Raw genomic sequence first — 10,046 nt, forward strand, 5'->3', positions numbered from 1 at the left:
TTACACTAGGTGGACAGAAAGCAATCCTCCTTAATAAAGTTGACAATTAGCTTCACTCAGAACATTTTTAGCAATGCACGTTAAAAATTCATCTTACAAACTGTTCTGCAATCCAAATATACAACAACTTGAAAAATGATGTTTAGAAAACAAAAGCCAATGTAAAAAGACAGATTAAAGGCTATGGAGATGTACCTGGACTCAAATTGAGTTTTCTCCAAAAATTGCTGTATGTTGTCATCTTGCTTACACCTGGTCCCCATGACAGTCTGGTTTATGTAATCTCTGAACTGCAATTCTTCCTGTTCCTTCATGGGTCTGAAGACTCTCATTTCCTCCTTGAATGACTTTGCATCCCTGTCCTCTGCGAGAGTTGGGACAATGTTGGATTGCTGGTGGAACCAAGCCCACCACAAACTATAAATACACTCTTGTTGACCAATGACTTGACTGAGCAGGTGATGGAGGAGGCTCTGCATAAGAAGGCAGATCTCATCTTTTCCTGCCTTCCACCTATCTTCCTACACATAAAGCATATTACCTGGATGTCCTGAAAGGAGCGCCCGGTGTTCTGGGCTTTGGAGAACAGAGTTGGCATCTACTCTCTTCACACAGCCTATGATGCTGCACCCCAGGGATTGGAAAACTGGTTTTCCAAAGGGCTTGGAGCCTGCACATCCAGGCATATATATCCTTCCAAAGCTCATGGCTATCCTATAGAGGGAACCACTGAGTACAATTCAACATTAAGCATACCCAAGATATGGACAAAGTTGTGTCTGCAGTGAGAGAAGTTGAAGGTGCTCCTGTCACTTCTTTTTCTGCTAGGATTGATGAGGAGAAAAACAAGGATCAGCCTGAATTGTACTGAGAAGTCTTTGATACAGGTGGTGGCTCAGCTCTCTCAAAACAGATAACTTTACCAGAGAACTGAAATTGAGTCACTGCAGAAGCCTTTGCTCTACATACTGGAATAGGTCGATCATGCACCCTGGATGAATCTGTTGCCCTGGCAACCATGATTGAGCAAATCAAAAGACACCTCAAACTAACTCATATTAGTTCTTGGGGTAGGAAGGACCTTAGCATCGTGAGTCAAAGCTGTGGCCCTGTGTGCTGGTTCTGGGAGCAGAATCCTGCAGGATGTGGAAGCGGACCTGTACCTCACGGGTGGGATGTCCCATTATGATGGTCTGGATGCTACTTCCTAAGGAATAAATGCCATCCTCTGTGAACACAGTAACACTGAATGAGGCTTTCTTTCTGACCTTTGTAATATTCTGGGTGCCCACTTGGAGAACAAGATTAATATTATCTTGTCAGAGACAGACAGGGATCTTCTTTGTGTGGTATAAGGCATGCAGAAACATCAAGATGATACAACCTACAGATTGCATCTCCACTCATGTGGATGTGTAACATGAGTCAGTGGAGTTGATGTATCATTCTGGAAGAGTATCTTAAGATATATGAGGATGCTTCGAAAAGTTCATGGAAATGTTTATTTTGAGAAAACTGCATAGATTAAAAAATTCACAACATAAACAACTTTTAAGTCCTTTTTCTGCAAACCTTTTGAACTGCCCTTATATTATCTTTTCTAGTTTATCTGGTTCAACAAATGTTTTCTAGTTCATAAGGAAATAACTGAACTACCATAATGAAGAGTAAATATTAAGAAAGATCAACTAAAATCAGTTTACTAAAGATTCTTGGGAAGTAACCAAGTAATTCTCTCCTTAGTTTAATTATAGTTGGGATATGTTAACCTAGATGTCTCTGCCATTGGTTAGTTTTAAAATGTCCTTTAAAACTTGGAATTGAACACCAATTTTTAGGTAGTAGCCAGTTTGGGATGATATGGTCTGTCTCTGTGTCCAGTTCTGTAGATCCACCTAAATTCCAGTCTTTCACCTCAGTTTTAGAATCAACATGAGATTTATTAGGAGGAATTTTTAAAAATATGATTGCTATTCATATTACTATGTCTTTATTGCTTTTCATTCTATAAAAATAAACCAAATTAATAACATTAGTCCAAGCCCTAATCCTTACCCTGGCCCCAGCCCTAGCCTTAGTCCTAACCCTAACCCTAAACCTAATCCTAGATCTAAACCAATTCTGAAGCCTAATACTAGGTCTATCCCTAGACAAAGCATTAACCCTAAATTTGGCCCTCATCTTAACCATAACCTTACCTTCACTCTATAGTTAGCCAAAATCTTAATTGTATCCCAACATGGTGCTTTAACCCGATCTAAACTCTAATCCTATCCCTAACTTTAGCCTTAATAACTCAAGTATTAACCTTAATCCTAATATGAGCCCCAACTCTAACCCTAACACTAATACCAAAACTTAAACCTAACCCTGCCTTAACCCTAACCCTAACCCTAACCCTGGCCTAAAACCTATCCATAGTCCTAACTTTAACTATCACGCAAGCTCTAACCATATTCCTAACTCTGGCTCTAACTCTAAAATTTACCATAGAACTAAATATAACCCTAATCTTAAACTAATTTTAAATCTCTCCCCAACACTAATCCTATCCTTCTGCTTAGGCCTAACCCTAAAACAAACTAGCATTCAGTGTGAACTTGAACATAGTCCTGAAGCTAATTTTAATGCTATATCTAACACTAGCCTTAAACTAACCATCATGCTAACCAAAGACTAAGCTTTATCCTAGTGATGATGACCCTAACTTCAACTATAACTGTATATTATATATAACCACAGCTCTCACTCTATATTATATATAGATATATAACCATTTATAACCATATATAAAAATATATATTATATATATATATAATGTATATAAAACCACAGCTCTAACTCTATCCCTAGCCCTACACCTAAACTTATCCCTAATCCTAGCTCTATCCCTAGGCCTAACAATAGTCTTAACCCTATCTGTAACTCTAATCACAAATCTAATCCTAAATATAACACTAGTCCTAGACCTAATCCTTATTCTAACCCTAAAGCTAAACATAACTCTATGTGTAGCCCTAACCCTAAGCCTAGCCCTAACCATAACCCTAACCATGGCTTTTAATCTAACCTAGACCTAAGCCTAAACTTAACAGAACCCTAATCCTAAAACTAGCCCCAACTCTTGCCATAAGCCTAATACTAACACCGACACTAAACATAAACCTAGCTCTAAATCTTACCCTAACCCCAACCCTAACAATAGCCTTAATAATAGCACTCATTCTAAACCTTAACACCAATCCTAGCTCTCATCCTAGTCCTAATACTAACCATAGCACTCATCCTGTATCTAGTCGTACACTTACTTCTAACCCTAAATGGCAGAATTTGCATTCACATGAACTGTCAGGGTTTATATACACTTGAGTAACTGAAATGGTCAGAGAATCAGAAAGAGAGCCCAAGCCCTTTTGTGTTTGAATGGTGCCATCCTTAGTCACCAATTCTGAAAACACCCCATTTTCAAGCAAATTGTTGTTAAACTTCTAGGTGTCACTGTGGTGATACATATGGGAAGGCTTGTGGCATAGGATGAGGAAAAACTGCAACTTGGCAAAAAAAATTCAGAAAGCATCAGTCAGTTATTGAAGTCTAGTAGAGGCTTTATGAGTAACTGCCATGGATTGGTCCTCCAGTCCTAGTGTAAACTTTGTTATAGGAGGAAAGCAAACAAAATGCAGAAAATGTATCATTTGAAACATATTAAGTGGAAAAATCAAATATAGAAGGCAGGTCAAATGAATTTTATTGTCTACAGATAAAAAAATGAGCTGAATGCCAACAGTGGCTGTGCTTTATGATGAAAGATAATATCTGAGTAGTACTTGTGAAAATAAACTGCACCCTCTCAGGGAGGCCTGGAAAAGTGGTGCTCACAGTCAAGAACGTAGATGTAATGGCTACAACACTCTACAGAAAAAGAAAACCTTGGATTTGATCCCAAGTCCAGCTCTAGACAACTCTTTTTTTTTTTTTCTTTTCTTTTTTTTTTTTTTTTGGACAGGCAGAGTGGATAGTGAGAGAGAGAGAGAGAGAGAGAGAAAGGTCTTCCTTTTGCTGTTGGTTCACCCTCCAATAGCCGCCGTGGCTGGCGCGCTGCAGCCGGTGCACCACGCTGATCTGATGGCAGGAGCCAGGTGCTTCTCCTGGTCTCTCATAGGGTGCAGGGCCCAAGGACTTGGGCCATCCTCCACTGCACTCCCTGGCCACAGCAGAGAGCTGGCCTGGAAGAGGGGCAACTGGGACAGAATCCGGTGTGCAGGCGCTGCAAGGTGGAAGATTAGCCTAGTGAGCCATGGTGCTGGCCCTAAATAACTCTTCAAACCACAAAAGAGAAAACAGGCATTTTGCATTTTTCCCCATCAGAATAGCAGCAAAATATGCAGTCATGGGAGCAGAGAGGAAAGGGAGGACTGAGAAACAATGAGCAAACCTAAATCTGTTTGTGATTTAATGGTGCTGTGACTTTGCACCTGTTCTCAAACTGCCCATTTTAAAATAACTTTATCTTTTTATCTTCTTGTGGTGCATTGGCTTTGGGAAGTGGGTTGGCATGGGGACACAGGAAGTCACCTGGACCATTGGCCACCTTGTGGGCTGCCTTAGATGCTGGAACTGAAGGCATCAAGATCAGCAATGGGGTCCAGCTCTGAGATTAGATCTGAGATCTGGGGCTGGCTGAGGTATATCAGCTTCCAAGCAGGTCCTGGAGGCTGGGGTGCCTCAGCTTGCCAGGCTCTGCCAGATTTCCCCAGGTGCCAAAGTCTGTGCTGCAGGACAGGGTGCTGATGCGTCCCTGCCTCCACTCCTGGCTTGCTCCCACCACTTGCCTCATAGCAAGCAGCGCTGGTTTCTTGAATGGATTCAATATTGTGTACATGGCAGCTTAATTTTCTGACTTTGTGTTGACTCTGAAACCACATGCTATGGAATTATAGAGATTTACTGTATTTACCCAGAGTAACTGAAATGCTGTTTGTAAAAATTCACCTGAGTATTCATTTTAAATACATAATTCAAGGTTTAGATGGTTTCATTTTTAGATGCTTAATTTTGGTAGCAACCACAATATTTTGACAAAACTATTTGTAGAGAGTTCTTTCAACCATGAATTCATATAATATAAAATGGGTGTTGTGACTGATGTTATCATTTACTGCTGACACTGTAAGTTCATGAAAACCGAGGAACTCAATAGCAAAACCTGCCCAGTTCAGTAAGAGGTGGAGCTCGCTTGTGCTTTTCATTCCTTCCCAGCAGATGTCTCCCAGACTTGTTTCCATTACAGAAAAGATTCCTTTTTTGCAACATTTTATGTTTTCAGGTGGGAATACTGCTTTCATTTTATAACCACAATGCTCTTCACAAGTGCCAGTAGTGGGAGGATTGAATAAATGCTGAGATCCCTTTCAATGCCAGCTCAGTAAAGTAGAATAAACAGGAAATCAGATGTCATTTAAGGAATTTTTTCCCAAATGTACAAGGTTTTTTATATATATTTTATTATATTTATATAATTATATTATATTATATTCATTATATTATTATATTAATATGTTATGTAATATTTATTTTATTATATATATAATAAAAGAACAAGCACTTGCCAAAAACAAATACAGTGCTAATCTTAAGTGATTTGGAGTGCTAGTTTATTGTGTTTTATATCTCAGCGTATCAATTATATTCTTTTGTATGCATCAAATATTACATAAGAATGTAAAATAGTCTTTACAAAAGAGAAGTAAATATAAGAAAAGTAAATATTACTAATATGCAGCAGTACATATTTATTATTTGCAAATGGTTCAAAGATTACAAGGCCCATTATTAGTAACAACACATGTGAATCATGACTTAGCAACATAGAGTGTAAAGGAAGTTACATATTTATATTAAAACACACATGCAAATGTATTCCAGTCTCTCTCAAGCACTCACCATACACACTGCTTTAGAAGCAGGAGGCATGAAGCTATAGCAGTTTGAATATACACAGCATACTGAAATATCTCAAGCATAAAAACTGTACCTAATTTGCCATAATAGTTTCTTTCTTCAAGTATTTGGATCTGAACTCAAGCAAAGAAAATAATAAACACCAATGACTTTCATATTATGAAAATAGAAACAGGTTAACAGTTGTAAAAATCTTGAGAAATATGGAGCTTATGAGAATGAGAAATGCATTTCATAAAAAAGGCCATAGTGGATCTATTTCATTGGGGCTGTATTTTTTTTTAATTTAAGATCTCTGTCTCTTATTCTTCCCCCTCCCTCTTTGTAACTCTGCCTTTCAACTAAGTAAGTAAACAAATCTTTAAAAACAGATGGACAGATATGGCTGCACATACCCAAAGGAATAGATACACAAAGGGAGAACGTTGGATACATGTAGTCTCCAAGTGCAGGATTTGACTGGTACTGAACAATCAGTGGTAGGATGACGGCTGCACTGCAGTTATTTTCAGATCAGTGGCAACCCTCAATTCCACAATCCAACTTGAAAAAGTTAGAATTTAAAACTCTCTTTTCCCACTCAGGGATTACCTGAGCCACATGTACTGAAAAGGAACTAAGAGGGAGGATCTTCAAGCACATGTAGTCATCACTCAATTTCAAAGTCAGAGCTTTAAATGCTAAGGTTAGTCTGAAAGATATCAGGCCCTTTTAGCTTCTTAGGGAACACACACTATATCTTTATTTTTTAAGAAAGCTTTTATTTAAGAAATATAAATTTCATAGGTACAACTTTTGGAATATAGCAATTCTTCCCCCCATACCCACCCTCCCAACCCTAGGTCATCCCACCTCCTACTGCCTCTCCCATCCCATTCATCATTAAGATTAATTTTTAATTATCTTTATATACAGAAGATCAACTTCATACTAAGTAAAGATTTTAACAGTTTGCACCCACACAGACACACAAAGTACAAAGTAATGTTTGAAGACAAGTTTTACTATTAATTCTCATAGTACAATTCATTAAGGACAGAGGTTCCACATGTGGAGCAAGTGCAGTGACTCCTGTTGTTGATTGAACAATTGACACTCTTATTTATGATGTCAGTGATCACCTGAGGCTCTTGTCATGCGCTGCCAAGGCTACAGAAGCATTTTGAGTCCACAAACTCCGTCAGTATTTAGACAAGGCCATAAGCAGAGTGGAAGTTCTCTCTTCCCTTAAGAGAAAAGTACATCCTTCTTCGATGGCCCCTTCTTTCTACTGGGATCTCACTCACAGAGATTCTTCATGTAGATCTTTTTTTTTGCCACAGTGTCTTTGCTTTCCATTCCTGAAATGCTCTCATTGGGTTTTCAGCAGCTCTATGTTTTTAAGAATTATAATTCTCGGGCCAGCACTGTGGTGCAGTGGGTTAATGCCCTGGCCTGAAGCACTGGCATCCCATATGGGTGCCGATTCAGGTCTTGGCTGCTCCACTTCCTATCCAGCTCTCTGCTGTGGCCTGGGAAAGCAGTAGAATATGGCCCAAGTCCTTGGGTCCTTGCACCCATTGGCAGACCAGAGGAAGCTCCTGACTCCTGGCTTCAGATCGGCACAGCTCCAGCTGCAGTGGCCATCTAGGGGGTGAACCAGTGGACGGAAGACCTTTCTTCTCTGTTTCTCCTTCTCACTGTCTGTAACTCTAACTCTCAAATAAATAAAATCTTTAAAAAAATGAATTATAATTATCTATACAAAGCTGCAAGTAAAGCTAGAACAAGCCTGTGACAACATCTGAGAACATTTGTACTATGAGGTTCCTGAGTTAAAGGGATTTAAGTAAATAGATGTGGTTGATTTCCAATGAATCTTTATTTACAAAAAGAGGTGAATCTTGTTTTTTTTCAGAATATCTTGCATGCATGTTATTACCCATTTTACGGATACCAATGTGTGCCCCACCACATTTTTCAAGTGAAATTTCAAATAAAACTTTCAAATCTTTAATTACAAAATAAGGTTTCTTTCTGCTTTTTTTCTTTTATTTTTTAAGTAATTCAAAATCTAAATATGATTAAGAAATTTTATATTTGACTAGGGTAGAATTACCAAGTCTTTAAGATTTTCAAACATTTTATGGTATCTACAAATCTAAGCAAGATGATAAATAGTATACATAATACATATTTGGGAATTTTGAAGAAGTCATTTTATTCTTTAGCTTTAGATGTGTATCATTGTCTCATAGGAGTCAGCCTAACTGGATTCTTTAGCTGTCTTTTCTTCCTGGGGCATCTCAGTTTCTGGGAAGCTTGCTTCTGAATTTTGGAAAGGAAGAACTTTTGGTGTGGACCATCACTCTTTCAGCTGGGGTTGGCTTTTGCTGGTTCAGAGCTTGCACTCTTGTCCAAACTCTTTTCTTCCTCAAACTGCCAGCTGCCTCCATGAAAAAAGGAAAAAACAGCAGCACCCTAGGTTCATTTTCTTATTCATTCCATGATGCTATGTTATCTCTTTGTCCTAATGTAGTAAGTAGCTGATCTAATAATCTAACAAATTTTAATTGGCTAACACAAATGTGTTAGAGGAAGACCTGACCTTTTTTTTTTTTTTAAATAGGGAACTCTATGCTGTCTGTCTTGATCCAACTCCTTGGTGACCTTAGCCATGAGAATTTTAATCTACAGGCTCTGGGAAGACACAAAACTCATGAAGTGTGGGATTCCCTTGTCTTTTTTTTTTTTTTTTTTTTTTTTTTTTAGTGCCTGTTTGTTGAAGGACATAACAGTGACCGTTGAATGACAGAGTGGCTGCTTTTGGAGGTAGAAGCACACAAGTGTCCAAAAAACAGCATCTAAACAGGAGATGAAGTGATTTGCTCTTCACATTAGTTGGCAGGTGCATTCTTTTTCAGAGAGTGAAGATGATACAGAATCCAAGTTACAGAGGGCAGTTTGTAGGGAGGGAGGTGCGGTCGGGAAAATGAGCTTAGGGTGAAGCCTTTCTAATAGTGTTCTCACAAGCATGCATCCAATAAAAGCAATTTGAATGATGAAATTTAGCCATTCCTTAGCATTATATATATGACAGTGTCATTGACCCTGTTATAAACGGCTATGATTTTTCAGGGTGCTGTATAATAGTTGTTTATACTCTAGAGAAAATGAGAAGACTTGGTATATGTACTTTAGAAAATAACATTGGCAATCTATCACAGATTATCATTTTTATTATAAAATTTTAAAATTTAAAAGCCATGTTTCTTTCCACCGTGACTATTATGGACATGCATTGGTTGTTCAACAAGTATTTGTTGAACCCAATAATAAACAATTGAACAGATGAGTAAAAGCCTATTGATGAATTTCTTGAGAAAAAATAAATCAAGGATTGGATTAAGATGGAGGAAGAGAGGGAGCTTACTGTTGTAGAAGATAGTATGAAAAAAGTGGAGAGAGTACAGTCTCAAGGAAGAGTTAGGGAAAAAATGGCAGAGGAAACTCCACACAAATTAGAGGGACACTGTGGACCATGTGCAGGGTGTGGACATGCACAACTCAGAAACCCAGCAGCCAAGAACCTCAGCAGCAGCTCAGGAAGTGAGACCAGACTGGAGCAACCCAAGCCACTGGTGATGAAGTTGCAGAAAGATCCTGGTGGGAATCCAGCTAGGAGCCCTAGGTAGGACAGTGTACCTGCCATGTTTCTGTCTCCCTGACCACCCTGAAACTGGCATTCTGTAACAAGCTGATAGAGAGCAGGCATCATTTTGGACATATGTAATAGATGCACCAGTGTTTGTACATTCAGCAAACAGCAGAGCAGAGAAACTTGAATTTGGTGGGGAGAACTGATGGGGGGGCTGGGTGCTCATGACTGTGGGAGGCTTGTGTGCTGGGACTGTGAGAACACTGATGCTGTGTGGGAGGGCTCAGGGTGTGGCTGGGACTTTGAGCAGTCACTGTGGGAAGTTGCATGTACTCAGGGCTCACTGATTACCTGGAGAGAATCACTGCATATCAGTCTCCCACATATGTGCCAGGGGTCAGAATATGTGTGGAATCCACTGCTGCTTTCCCAGGAGCATTACTATAAC

General features: G+C 39.0%; 1 pseudogene; it reads left to right on the forward strand.

Moving 5' to 3' along the window:
- The first annotated feature begins 231 nt into the window (after positions 1 to 231).
- Positions 232 to 1,355, forward strand: LOC127486302 (NIF3-like protein 1 pseudogene; annotated as a pseudogene).
- The last annotated feature ends 8,691 nt before the right edge of the window (positions 1,356 to 10,046 follow it).

Source organism: Oryctolagus cuniculus, unplaced genomic scaffold (genome assembly GCF_964237555.1).
Source record: "Oryctolagus cuniculus unplaced genomic scaffold, mOryCun1.1 SCAFFOLD_108, whole genome shotgun sequence".
NCBI classification, from domain to species: domain Eukaryota; kingdom Metazoa; phylum Chordata; class Mammalia; order Lagomorpha; family Leporidae; genus Oryctolagus; species Oryctolagus cuniculus.